Below are 14623 nucleotides of genomic sequence, written 5' to 3' on the forward strand. Positions count from 1 at the left end.
AAAAAAAAAACGGGCACCATGGCTCACACCTCTTTGGGAGGCTGAGGCAGGTGGATTGCCTGAGCTCAGGAGTTTAAGACCAGCCTGGGCAACACAATGAAACCCTGTCTCTACTAAAATACAAAAAATTAGCCAGGCGTAGGCTGGGAGTGGCGGCTCACGCCTGTAATCCCAACACTTTGGGAGGCCAAAGTGGGTGGATTCCAAGGTCAGGAGTTCAAGACTGGCCTGGCCAAGATGGTGAAACCCCATCGCTACTAAAAATACAAAAATTAGCCGGGTGCAATGGCAGGTGCCTGTAATCCCAGTTACTCGGGAGGCTGAGGCAGGAGAATCACTTGAACCCGAGGATCGGAGGTTGCAGTGAGCCAAGATCACACCATTGCACTTCAGGCTGGGCAACGAGCAAAACTCCATTGCAAAAAATATATGTGTGTGTGTGTGTGTGTGTGTGTGTGTGTGTGTGTGTGTATTTGGGAGGAGTGCCAGGTGCGGTGTCTCATGCCTGTAATCCCAACACTTTGGAAGGCTGAGATGGGTGGATTGCTTCAGCTCAGGAGACCATGCCTGGAGAAACCCCATCCCTCCAAAAACTAGCCAGGTGTGGTAGCCCCTGCCTGTAGCTCCTGAGGTGGGAGAATCACTTGAGTACCAGTGGTGAGGCTGCAGTGAGCCATGACCACACCACTGCCCTCCAGCCTGGACATCAGAGTGAGATCCTGTTTCAAAAAAAAAAAAAAAAAAAGCCTTGAAAGAAGATCATTGCAACCAATGTATATTCAATAATGTGTTATTATAATAGATATGGTGAGAGTAAGCATAGACTTTAAATAATGTTTGCAGCCTAGCTAATTGTAATTAAAGACATATTAGCAGTAGTCAAATAGTGGCTAAGATGTGAAATGTAAAGCCCCACATTTGGGTTATTAAGCCTGTAATTCTGGAGGACTCTAGAATTAGCTGATCTGCTAGTCCACACTTCTATAATAGTTCCTTTGGATAGCAGACTGTTCTCCGGCTAACACTACAGACACTTACATTCCTCTTCTGCTTTGCCACCTCTTACATAGGAATAAGAAAAACTACTTGTTTTCACAACTGCACTTGTAGCTAGCTTTGTGCCTGCCACAGTTACGACCAATGAGATAAATGAAGTCTGTTGGTAGCTTCTGGGAAGTCTTTTCCTATAAGGCAAGCATCCTGCTGATACAGCCTTTCCCCCTTCCTCTCATTTTCATCTCAGATGATGTTCAGATGTTCAGAGCTCCTATGGCAACCATCTGCAAACCTCAGTGTGACAAGCCCGAGGGAAGGGTAAGAGAATCACAAAGACTCTGGCCACTTACCAAGTTGTAGGTTAAGTGTTAATTGTACCAAGATAAAAACATCTTATTTGCATTTTTGATTAAAGCTTCAGGAAAACAAAAACACTTCAAAAAAGGCTACTTTGTCTATGACAAATGTCTATGACATTTTGTTAGCAAAGACAACAGAAGAAAAAAGTGGTTTTCTTGAAAGCTAATGGGGAGAGAATATCTATTAGACATTTTCAAAGTCCCTTACTTCTGAGGTCCCTTTTGGCAAACAAAATATGTATGAAACAGAAAGCAATCTGTTGTATTTTCTGTGTGTCTGTGTGTTTATGTGTGTATTAGTCTGCTCCGATGGCTATAACAAAATGTCACATTCTGGGTGGATTAAACAACAGAAATCTATTTCCTCATAGTTCTAAAGTCTGGGAAATCCAAGACCAAGGTGTTGGCAAGGTAAATTTCATTCTGAACTATCTTCATCTAGCTTGCAGGCCATCACCATCTCACTGTGCATTCAAATGATCTATTCTTTGCGTGCGTGAGCTTTGAGCAAACATTCTTGTGTCTCTTCTTATAATGAGATGGTTCCTATCAGATCAGGGCCCCACGCTTATGACTTCATTTAACCTTAATTATTTCTTTAGAGGCTCCATCTCCAAGACAGCCACACTGGGGGTTAGTGCTTTAACTTATAAATTTGGGAGGGGACATTAAAAAGTCTGTAACAGTATGGTATGCATATAGCATCATTAAATGTTTACAAACATGTTTCTCAGTTAAAGAGATCAATTTATTCTTTTATTTGTTCATTCAATAAACATGTTTTGGCACAACCTAATAAAAATTATTAAGAAACACATGATCGCTTTAAGCAGTTCAAAGTGATATGGCTCTTTATACAGGGTAGTCTGTGTAAAAGAAGAAACATCTATTTGGGAAAATATTTTACATTTTGTTAGCAAAGAAGAAAAGTTGTTTCTCTTTTGAAAGCCAATGGCGAGAGAAACATCTGTTAGACTAATCAAACTTCTGAGCATCTTTCAGCAAATCACGTATATAACTATGCATCACTGTGGTTAATGTGGCACAGGTATTCATGGTAAATTCATAGAGGTAAGCTTGATGAACTATAGAGCTGTGAGGGCCAGAAAGGAGGACAAAGATTGTCAAAAAGTAGAATTCTAGCACATTTTAGTTGCTTTCCTAAAAGATAGAAGACCATACCCAGCAGAAAGTTTAGCTCCAGTCTACTCAAGTGGTATTGTTCATATATATTAATGAATGTATTTAAATTTTTTTAAATACAGCTGAGACGCACAAATTTGGAAACAAAACTAATTCTTGGTAGTCATCTATCTCTCTTGGGGGATGGGGAAGAGGAATATGTAGATGTCCTAAAAAAGAAGCCACTAGTTACAAATACTCAGGGTGCCATGAATATGAGCAGATGAGCAGCATATTTTATAGAGAAGAGGGAGAACTGTGGCAGGCCTGTTATGTGTGTATTCCAGGGTTGGAGAGTATGGGGATTATTTCCCTTATACCTTAAATTTATCCAATTCTTTTCAACTCCACTATCACAAAACTATCTCAAATGAACCATTACAATAGTACGATCTCGGCTCACTGCCACCTCCAATTCCCAGGCTCAAGTGATTCTTGTGCCTCAGCCTCCTGAGTAGCTGGGATTACAGGCATGCACCACCATGCCCAGCTAATTTTTGTATGTTTAGTAAAGATGGGGTTTCACCATATTGGCCAGGATGGTCTGAATCTCCTGACATCCTGATCCATCCACCTCGGCCTCCCAAAGTGCTGGGATTACAGGCGTGAGCCACCGTGCCTGGCCGCAATAGCCTTTTAACTAATTCTCTATTTCCACTTCTGCCCCAACTATAATCCATTCTCTAAAGGAGCCACAGTGGTGTTCTTTTTTGTTGTTGTTGTTGTTGTTTTTCAAAAAATCTAAATCACATCATTTTTTTCTACCCAAAAACATTCAAAGATTGTCATTGCACTTAATATAAAATTTACTCTTCTTTTCTTGACATTCAAACATGGTTTCACCTCTACAAACTGTTCTTTTCTAATGCCTGCCCACATGGCTACCTTTTCATTCTCTGAGTCTCAAGCTCTCTTGACTCCTAACTTTTTGTCTGGGAATGCTATTTGTCTGGCTCTTCCTCTTCAAGTCTTAAATTTTTCCTCTTTGGGCAACTTAAAAGAGTCCTCAAAACAGTTGCCAAATTTAATCTTAAAATTATTATTTACTTTTTTATTATCTGTTTCCTCTTTTCTCCTCCCCAGTTTTTTACCCAAAGGCAGGGCTTTGTCAATTTTTCTCTAACCCCTGTTCCCCTCCCCACTTAGAAGAAGATCTGGAACACAGGGTTCAAAACTATTTATTGAATAATTAGGATTCTAAAAACCTGAATTAGGGCAGTAGTAGAGAAAATAGAGGTCAATTGGCTGGATAAAGAAACTGTGGCACATATACACCATGGAATACTATGCAGCCATAAAAAGGATGAGTTCATGTACTTTGCAGACACATGGATGAAGCTGGAAACCATCATTCTCAGCAAACTAACACAGAAACAGAAAACAAAACACTACATGTTCTCCCTCATAAGTGGGAGCTGAACAACGAGAGCATATAGACACAGGGAGGGTAACATTACACACCAGGACCTGTCAGGGGGTTGGGGGGAAGGAGAGGCAGAACATCAGGACAAATACCTAATGTAGATGATGGGTTGATGGGTGCAGCAAACCACTATGGCACTTATATGTCTATGTAACAAACCTACACATTCTGCATATGCAATCCAGAACTTAAAGTATAATAATTTTTTTAAAAAAAGAAAATAGAAGTCAATGACAAAAAATGTTTGGACAGAAAATATAAGCCTTGGGGATTGATACTCTCAGGAGATTGTTGTGCTACTAACTGATGGAGAGACTTACAGAGGGAGGAGGAGATTTAGGGAGGCAGAGGGTAGATGCAGTTCAGGACATGCTGCTTTTGAAATATGGTAAGCAATCTGGAGCTGTCCATCAGTCAGTTGGATACAATAGTCCAAAATTCAGAAGAAAGGCATGCCTTATAGAATTAGAGTCAGATCAATTAGGAGTCAGATTAATTAATTTCCCCTCTTGTTCTTTATATCCCTTGTCCACAGTATAATGGTCTAAAACATATTAGGGACTCATATGTTAGCAGCACTTAAATGAAGACCAGAAACTCATGGCTCAATATGTGGTATGGTGACAAGCATCATGGAAATACACCTGATGGGCCCAGGTGTCTCATCTGGATAATGTTTTTCATTCCATAATTAATTTGTTATCAGAGAAGATGGTGTTTTTCTTCCATCACGTGAGATACAATAATAGCACAATATCACAAAATTCTGTCTTTGTTCTTTGCTTATTTTAATAATATTTAACAGTTTAAAAAATTCATTTATAACAAACATGATAAGGAATTGGGATAAACTGAAAGCTTTTCTTCTAGGACCAGAAGCAACGATGCCTACTTTCACCATTCCTGTTCAACATAATGCTGGAAGTCCTGGCCAGAGCACTTAGGCAGTAGAAGCAAAAGTCATCCAAACTGGAAAAGAAGTCAAATTGTCCCTGTGTGCAGATGACATGATCTTATATAGAGAAAACCCTGAAGAATCCACCAAAAAACTGTTGGAACTAATAACTGAATTCAGTAAAGTTGCAGGATGCAGGACATACAAAAGTCAGATGTGTTTCTACATATTAACAAGATACCAAAAAAAAAAAAAATCAAGAAAACAATCCCATTCACAATAGCTACAAAAAAAAAAATCCTTAGGAATAAATTTAACCAAGGAGGTGAAAGAACTGTACACTGAAAGCTACAAAACATCGACTTTAAAATTGGAGAAGATACAAATAAATTTCAAAATGTTTTATGTTCATGAGTTGGAAGAATTAATATTGTTAAAATGGCCAGACTTCTCAAAATGATCTACAGATTCATGCAATCCCTATCAAAATATCAATGACATTTTTCACAGAAATAGAAAAACAATCCTGAAATTTGTATGGAACCACAGAAGACCCCAAATAACAAAAGCAATCTTGAGCAAAATGAACAAAGCTAGAGGCATCACACTACCTAACTTCAAAATATACTGTAAGGCTATAGCAACTAAAACACCATGGTACTAGCATAAAAATAGACACATAAATCATGGAACAGAATAGAGAGCTCAGAACTAAATTCGCAGACCTACAACCAATTGATTTTCAACAAAGGTATAAGAACACACAGTGAGGAAAGGACAGTCTCCTTAATAAATGATGCTAGGAAAAATTGGATAGTCACATGCAAGAGAATGAGATTAGACTCTTACATCAAACCATAGATAAAAATCAAGCCAAAATGCATTAAAGACTTAAATGTAAAACCAAAACTATGAAACTACTAGAAGAAAACATGAGGCAAATGCTTTAGAACATTAGACTGGGCAAGGATTTTTAAAATAAGACCTTGGAAGCACAGACAACAAAAACAAAAATAGTCAGATCGGGTCACAGGATCACCTCAACCTGAAAAACTTTTGCACAGCAAAGGAAACAACACAGTTGAAGAAGCAACCTATAGAATGAGAGAAACTGTTTGCAAACTATAAGTCCAACAAAGGATTAATATCCAGAATATATAAATAACTATACAACTCAGCAATAATAACTTAATTAAAAACGGGCAAAAGACCTTAATAAATGCTTCTCAAGAGAAGGAATACAAATGGTCAATAGATACATTAAAAAATGCTCAACATTAGTAATCATCAGGGAAGTGCAAATCAAAATCACAACAAGGTACCACCTTACTTCAGTTAAAATGGCTTTTAACAAAAAGACAAAAGAAAACATGTGTTTGTGAGGATGTGGACAATGGGGAACACCTATACACTGTTGGTGGGATTGTAAATTAGTACAGCCACTGTAGAAAACAGTATGGATATTCCTCAATAAATTTAAACTATTATATGATACAGCAAACCCATTACTGGTAATATATCCAAAAGAAAGAAAATCAGTATGTTGAAGAGATATCTGCACTCTCATGCTTATTGCAGCACTATTGGCAATAGCCAAGATATGGAATCAACCCAAGTGTCCAACAACAGATGAATGGATAAAGAAAATGTTATACAGGCACACACACACAATGGAATGCTCTCTAGCCATTAAAAAAAAAAAAAAGAAAGAAATTCTGCCATATGTGGCAACATGGATGAAACTGAAAGACAACATATTAAATGAAATAAGCCAGACACCAAAAGGCAAATGCCATATATTATTTCACTTATATGTGGAATCAGAGAAAAAAAAAGAGGTTGATATTAAAGAAGCAAAGACTGGGGAAGAGAGGGAGCAAGAAAAGACAGGAAACTGTTGGTCAGTTGGAAGAACGTTACAATTAGAAGAATATGTTCTGATGTTTTATTGCAAAGTGGGGTGACAATAGTTAAGAGCAAGTCGTATTATAAAATAACTAGAAGGGAGACTTTTGAATGTTCTCACCACAAAGAAATGATAAATGTATGAGGTAATAATGGATATGCTAAATACCCTGATTTGATCATTATATAATATGTATGTACCAAAACCTCAAATTTTACTCCATGAATATGTGTAATTGCAATTTATCAAAAAGAAAAAAAGCAAACTTTAAGAGGAAATTTAAAGAATAAAAAAAAACTGATCTTACTAGTAATTAAAGGAAAGTTAGTGCAACTACAAGAAGGCAAGATTGGCAAGAATGTTTGTGAAAACAGTGTTCTCACTAGAGTATGTGAAAATGAACTTTGTGCATTGCTGATGGGAGTGCAAATTTCTTTAAGAATAATCCTATTTCTGGAGCTGATTTAGCAATATGTAGTAAAACCATTAAAAACATTCATAGCCTTAACACAGAAATTACACTTCTATGAACTTAAATTAATGATATATATGTTATGTGTAAATATTTAATTCAAATGATGTGCATTACATTTATCACAAATATTTCAACTAAAAAGTTTCCAGTATTTAGAGGATCTGTTAAACACTGCACATAAAATTGTAAACTCTTTTGTTCCCAATAAAATGAAGACTTACATGTAGCCAACAAACGTATTTAAAAAGCTCAATATCACTGATCATTATAGAAATGCATCAAAACCAAAATGAGATACTATTTCACCCAGTCAGAATGGCTATAATTAAAAAGTTAAAAAACAACAGATGCTGGCAAAATTGCAGAGCAAAGGGAATGCTTATACATTGTTGACAGGGGTGTAAATTAGTTCAACCACTGTGGAAAGTAGTGTGGCAATTCCTCAAAAAACAAACAGCAGCAACAACAACAACAACAACAAACCAGAAATACCATTCAACCCAGCAATCCCATTACTGGGTGTATACCCAAAGGAATACAAATCATTCTGCCATAAAGACATTTGCACGTTTATATTCACTGCAACACCACTAACAATAGCAAAGACATAGAATCAACCTAAATGTCTATCGGTGGCAGATTGGATAAAGAAAATGTAGTTTATATACACTATGGAATATTATGCAGCCATAAAAAGAAGAAGATCATATCCTTTGCAGGAACACAGATGGAGCTGGAGGCCATTATTCTTAGCAACTAATAGAGGAAAAGAAAACCAAATACATGTTTTCAGTTTTAAGTGGAAGCTAAAAGGTGAAACACATGGATCCAAAGAGAAAAACAACAGACATTGGGTCTTACTTGTAGGTGGAGAGTGGGAGGAGGGAGGATTAGAAAAAATAACTATGGATGCTAGGCTTAGTTCCTGGATGACAGAATAATCTGTACAACAAACCCCCATGACACCAGTTTACTTATACATGAAACCTGCATATGTACCCCTGAACCTAAAATAAAAGTTTAAAAAATAGAAAAGGAAGATTAAAGATATTCACAACATACTACTTCTATGGTTTGAATGTGTCCCCCAAGAAGCATGCATTGGAAACCCAATCCCTACTGCAATGGTGTTGGGAGGTAGGGCCTAACGGGAGGTGTTTAGGTCAAGAGAGCTCCACCCTTATGAATAGATTAATGCTAATTATAAAAGGGCTTGTGGCTGAATTTAATTCCTTGTTCTCTCTTGCCATTTGATGCGTTCTGTCATGTTGTGATGCAGCAAGAAGGCTCTCACCAGATGGCAGTGCCACGCTCTTGGACTTCCCGGTCTCTAGTACTCAGTACCATGAGCCAAATAAATTTCTGTTTATTTTAAATTATGAAGTCTGTGGTATTCTGTTGTAGCAACAGAAAACAGACTAAGACAATCACTAAATGAAAGAAGCAAGTTACAAAACTATGATTTCAGTTTTACAAGTAAAATGATATATATTTATGTATTTGTATACAGAAAGAATAAATATAATACCCGTGGCTATCTCCACTTGATGAAATTATGAAGTTTTATTTTCTTCTTTTCATGAACCTGTATTTCCTCAATTTTCTACAATAAGCATACATTACTTTTAAACTAATAGAAACTAATATGTATATTGACCCACCATCTGCTATCTGACTTAGGGCAAATTCCTCAATATGTCTGTCTCCCATAAAAGGAAGATAACGCTATCCAAGCTATGGCATTGCTGTGGCCTAAATGAAGTGTGAATATGCTATATCCAGCCTGTCTCATAGTAGGCACTTATGAATGGGTAGAATCTGACATTCAGCCTGAGCTGACTACTGTTACCTTTGGCCATTCAGAAGAGTTCATCTGTAAACCTAAAATCTACAGCATAAATATTTCATTAAACTGACATTGGTGAACAGATCTAATGTCATTCATTAACCATTTTATTTCACTTGTTTACCCTAATCTTAAATTTTGAAGGCTTAAGTAGGGTCTATCCAGTTTACTAATGACTTTTGTTCTAACTTCATTTCCAAGTTACACATTATTAAATAGTGATTTCTCAAACTAATCTTAAAATACCTTTTGAATGCATGAAATATTGAAAATCTGTGTAATGTTTTCAATAGGACACAATGGCTTTGAACTAGTAATTAAATAAGAATAATGAAATAACAGTTACAGATATTTATCTAGACACATGGGGCTTGGAAAAAGCAGTTTAATCAGAGGTAAAAGTTAGGTGGAAACTTTTGTGAATCATTTAATGGGAGATTTCAGAGTAAGCTAGGTCAAACACAAAGAGCTTTTACAAGTGGGCAGATTTGTCCACCTCAACTTAATAGGTCGACAAACAAGGCAAAAGATCTATGCCTTTGGGATACAAGTAAGCAAGGAGACAGCTTCCCAAATCCTTCCTGGGTCCTCATGGAAGCTGACTGCAGGTTTGGCGGTTCGCACAGTGCACAGGAGCAAAGTAACCACTGTGTCCTTCCCTGCGTTCTGTGAAATGCGGCTGGGGTGAAGCATATCAATCCTAAAGGGCTGACCTACTGCCTTGTAAAGGTTTCTTTTATATCATGGCCTGCTGCACAGGAGCTTATAGAAAGATTGCACAGGGTTTTAAATTTTTTTGCATAAGCCTATCACTAGCTTTAATTTTATGCTTCTTAATCAAAGTAAGGGCTGGTTTTTTGCTTATAATGGGATAAAAATATTACTGTGGTGGCTGAAGAGGAGTTAGAAGACAGAGGAAGAAGTGAGGGTTTGCCTCCAATTGAATTAATAAAAGTATGCATGGTAAAAGAAGAAAAAAGTTACAATATCACGTGGGCTCAAGCATCTGAGAAGAAAGAAAGATGACCAGGAGAATATGGCAGGTAAAACTGAGCCAGACAAAAGCAAGAGAGCATTCAGTCTGGAAAGTTTATAATCTGGTGTGTGTCAGCCCCCATCCTTCAACTCTGTGCATCAGGGATTTATTTGGCAGGGTCTTAGAGAAATTCCTTTTGTAATATGTGAACAACTTTATGCTCTAAATTAGGCTTATATTGTAAGTACTAAAACACATAAATAAAATAAAATACATTTTCCTTTCCTTTTTCAGCTAGATAACTCATTAAGGGTTGATGTTGCTTACATGGATATATTTACAATACCTTGCTCAACATCTTTTTAAAAAATCTATTGAGGCCAGGCGCAGTGGCTCACGCCTGTAATTCCAGCACTTTGTGAGGCCGAGGCAGGCAGATCACCTGAGGTCAGGAGTTTGAGACCAGCCTGGCCAACATGGCAAAACCCCGTCTCTACTAAAGATACAAAAAAAAAAAAAAAAAATTAGCTAGATGTGGTGTTGCAGCTTATAGTCCCAGCTACTCGAGAGGCGGATGCAGGAGAAACCCAGGAGGCAGAGGTTTCAGTAAGCAGAGATCGTGCCACTGCACTCCAGCCTGGGCAACAGAGCAAGACTGAGTCTCAAACAAACAAAAAAATCTGTTGAGTTTACTTTTCTGAGCATTTTATGTCTGCAAAACGTTTTCTAATTTTCACCAGTTCTTCCAAGCTCACTTGCCTCTTAATCTAATTCTAGTTCAAAATATACCTTAAAATTCCACAGACTTAAAGCCTGCACTCTTGCTTTAAGTGGGACAAATTCCTTTGCATTTCTGAGCCTCAGCGCTCATTTAAAGGGAGGTCTTAATAGTGCCCACCAATCAGGTTTATTGAAAGAAGAATAGGTGAAGAGTATTAACAGAGCACTTGGCATCTGCTGTGGCTCAGGAAACAGCACTGTAGCCACAGGTCAGTGTGGATGTTGTGCAGGTGGTAAGTGAAGCAGCGTGTGTTTTCCATGCCCACGTAAAGATGTGTGCCAGTCAGAGATTTATGCCTCATCCAGCGCCCGCTAAGCTGCCATGAAAAGATAACAATTCAGTCACAGTCTGGAAACAAGAAAAGAAAGCTACCTGCAATGCTGAATTATCCACAGTCCTACAGTAGCTTGAAGACCTACTTGGTGGTGATGGGATCTGTGTCTGAATAGATAACTTCACAGAAATACATTTTCATTGCCCCCAAATTGACAATAAATTGGAGCTCATCTTTTCAATCTCATCTCCTGTCATTCTTTTTCTGATTCATTGGCCATGCTAGCCTTTTTCAGTTCAATGAGCATTCTAAACACTTTCCCACCTCAAAACCCTCAAATACAACATTTTCTGTACATTTTCTTTCTATAGAGGAAGAAAGCCACCTTAGCTAGGGAAATAGCTTCCTGCTTTTGAAGACTTTCCAGTAAATCTTGTTTCATTAAGTGATGCTTAATAATTGTTTTATAAACAATGAAAGTTAAAGTGAAACTTCCTATATAAATGCATCAAACAAATAAGACTGATATTTAAGGACTCAAAGAAATAGGGAAATAAAGGAAGTTCATCTATTTAAGATCAGGTAACAAATTCCCTTAAGCTTTCCTTGGAAACATTTTTCCTTAGGCTCAGTCTCACCTTTCAAATATATCAGAAAAATAATATTGATTTTGTGTGTTGTCAAGACATAAACAGATGATATGAAAGGCACTTCCTAAATTTATTTTCAAGATACAAAAATGGTCACGGTGACTAAACATACAGTGTGTGCCTTTGTGCATTAGCTGGTTCCTCACTCAATCACATCAGGAGTTTTAAACTTTAAAATGTTTGAAAGTAAATATTATTTGAGTAAACTTGATTCCACTGTTTTTGTTCACTAGCTTCTGCTGAAGTGGAAGGGTACACTCTAAGAAAGTTGATTGAATTTAAATATATTGAAATAAGAATTTCCTTCCATTCAACCAACATACCTGTACATGCTGAGATTACTGTTTCTGTGCATGGAGTTACTAGAAAAATGATGGCAACAAAAACACAATGTCTGCTGGTCTCGGGTTCTGCCTACAGAAAGACCTCAGAAACATTTTAGGCATTGCTTTCAATTACTCAACGCTTTATAGTCTGTATATATACAGGCATTTGATCAGCAAACATTACTGATCATCTACTGGATGGTAGGGCACGGGCTTGGCATTCGCTATGATGAACAAGGCCCTTTGTAAACTCACTACTTCTCCAGTCTCCTCTGCCAACCAATCCCTACCCAGAGCCCCAGCTCTAGACATACTGTATACCAGCTCTGCATGCTCTATTCACTCCATACTGCCCAGGAAGTTAGCCCTGTAACACTTGTAACTTTCTCCTGGGGACCACTTACCACCTTGGGCTGGACTCATTTATCTTGAGTCCATTACTGCTGCAATCTTTCACTGCTTATCACGTCACAGTGCTGGTGTGTACACCACAGGGGCTCAATAAATATTTGTTACATACAAGCAGATTGTGACCAGTCTTGGAGATAACATTTCAAAATAGGGTATATGGTCTTAGATCCCAGTCAATTAATACTTTATAATCTACTCACAAGTAACATGGACCTAGGGGATCTCATAACTAGAAGTACTTTAGAAAGTAGGTATCAACACTGACCCTCAGGGCACAAATCCCTTTCATAGCAAACCTGCCATTCCTACAGAAGCAACTGTGATTTGGAAAGTTCTCCTGAAGTGGCTGTAGGGTGACAGTTTGCAGACAGCATCTACCCTGCCAGATTCAAACCCTAGAACATTTATGCCTGAGGAGCCTGCCAAGTCTTCTCCTCCAAACCCCTCATTTTACAGATGAAATCACAAACCAGAAAGGTGACATGAACACAGTGAGTGGAAAACAAGCCTCTTTGGCTCCAAGCCTAATGACGCTTTATTTCATACAAAAGTCTCCTGTATTTGGTTATATCTGTGAACATTTCATGGATGGTGGATCAGGGCAGCTATCTGTGAATTATACTTCCACCACAGCCAGTGGAAGGAGAATTTTCAGTCTTGTCTCTGATTCCAGATTCCAGTTCTACCTCTTGGGCCTCAGATGATGAAGGAGATTGGTGAGTCACATTTTAACACCTTTAACCAAGTGTCAACAACTTCCGCCCAGCCTGAGGTAGCTGCAGACATCATACCCACCTCCCTGCAGTGAAACTTCTGCCCATTCCCATGCATTCATGCATGCACTGGACCAACAGCTTTTGAATGAAGAGTCAGCCTGATCTCACTAAAACAAACACTACCTTGTTAGGTGCTATGACTACACCACAGACCCTAAGACAGGATGGAAGAAAGCCAGGACTTAGAGGGTGAGTCAGCAGAATAAAAGGGCTATGTAGAGAGGAAATTCCATCAGACATAGGATGAAGGTAGAGCAAGGCACTATCTAGCCTCCTCCCTTGCCATCACAGTCACTCTAAAAAGGTCTCTGTCTTCACAGCTTCCCACTTCTGTCTCCACACTCCATGCTCACTTCCAGGACAGGCTCCTGAAGAAGGACTATGGCCCCTGCTCTTCAGGTTTAGCAGCAGAGAGGGAGCCAGTGCTCTTCACCTTCTTTGTGCTAGGTCTTGGGAGAGGGTTAACAAGCCAATCCAGTGGGTGCCCCATGGGCACGTCATAGCCTCAGCTGAAGAACAAAGACCCAACAGGCATGAATGCAGGGATGCAGGCCATGGGTGGATCATGACACATGAGTGAATGAATCCTGATCTAAGAGTTGTTTTCCTCCTCCAGACAAACCAGAAGATGAACCTTCCACTCTCTTATCAATCTGCAGAGATTCCTTCCAAATTCAGACAGGACATTCAACATTTAGAACAGAAACACAGTAATCATAAAATCAAACTATCATAGTTATAATACTTTAATGTGGACTCTCCTTCAATGTAACTTTCTTTAGTGCAGGTTTCTCTTGTGGCACCAATATTACTTCATTACACTTATTTGTTTATATAATTCCCTTTTCTTAACTGTATTAAAGGATGAGACCTTATCTTTTGACCATTGTATGACCACCAATATGCCTGAGAGACAGTAAGAGTTTAATAAATAAATCTTGCACAATCACGTTTAGCTAGATTTTCAGAAGGTACTATACTGGTTAGATGCTTTCATATTAAATAACAAGAAATAAATCTTACATCTTATCTTCATGTTTATATAAAATCAAGATACTAAACAGAATCTTACTCTCATAAAGTGGCTACAACTCATAAAAATAAACTATAATAAAAATAAACTATAAGTGTCTATTTAAACTTCCCTGCTTGGAACAGAAAACTAAATACTTAATGTTCTCAATTTTAAATGGGAGCTAAACATTGAGTACACATGGAGAAAAAAAGGGGGAGATCAACAGACACCAGGGCCTATCTGAAGGTGGAGGGAGGGAAGAGGATGAGGATCAAAAAACTACCTGTCAGTACTATGCTTATTACCTGAGTGATGAAATACTCTGTACACAA

Source organism: Cebus imitator, unplaced genomic scaffold, assembly GCF_001604975.1.
Source record: "Cebus imitator isolate Cc_AM_T3 unplaced genomic scaffold, Cebus_imitator-1.0 Scaffold22, whole genome shotgun sequence".
NCBI lineage: Eukaryota > Metazoa > Chordata > Mammalia > Primates > Cebidae > Cebus > Cebus imitator.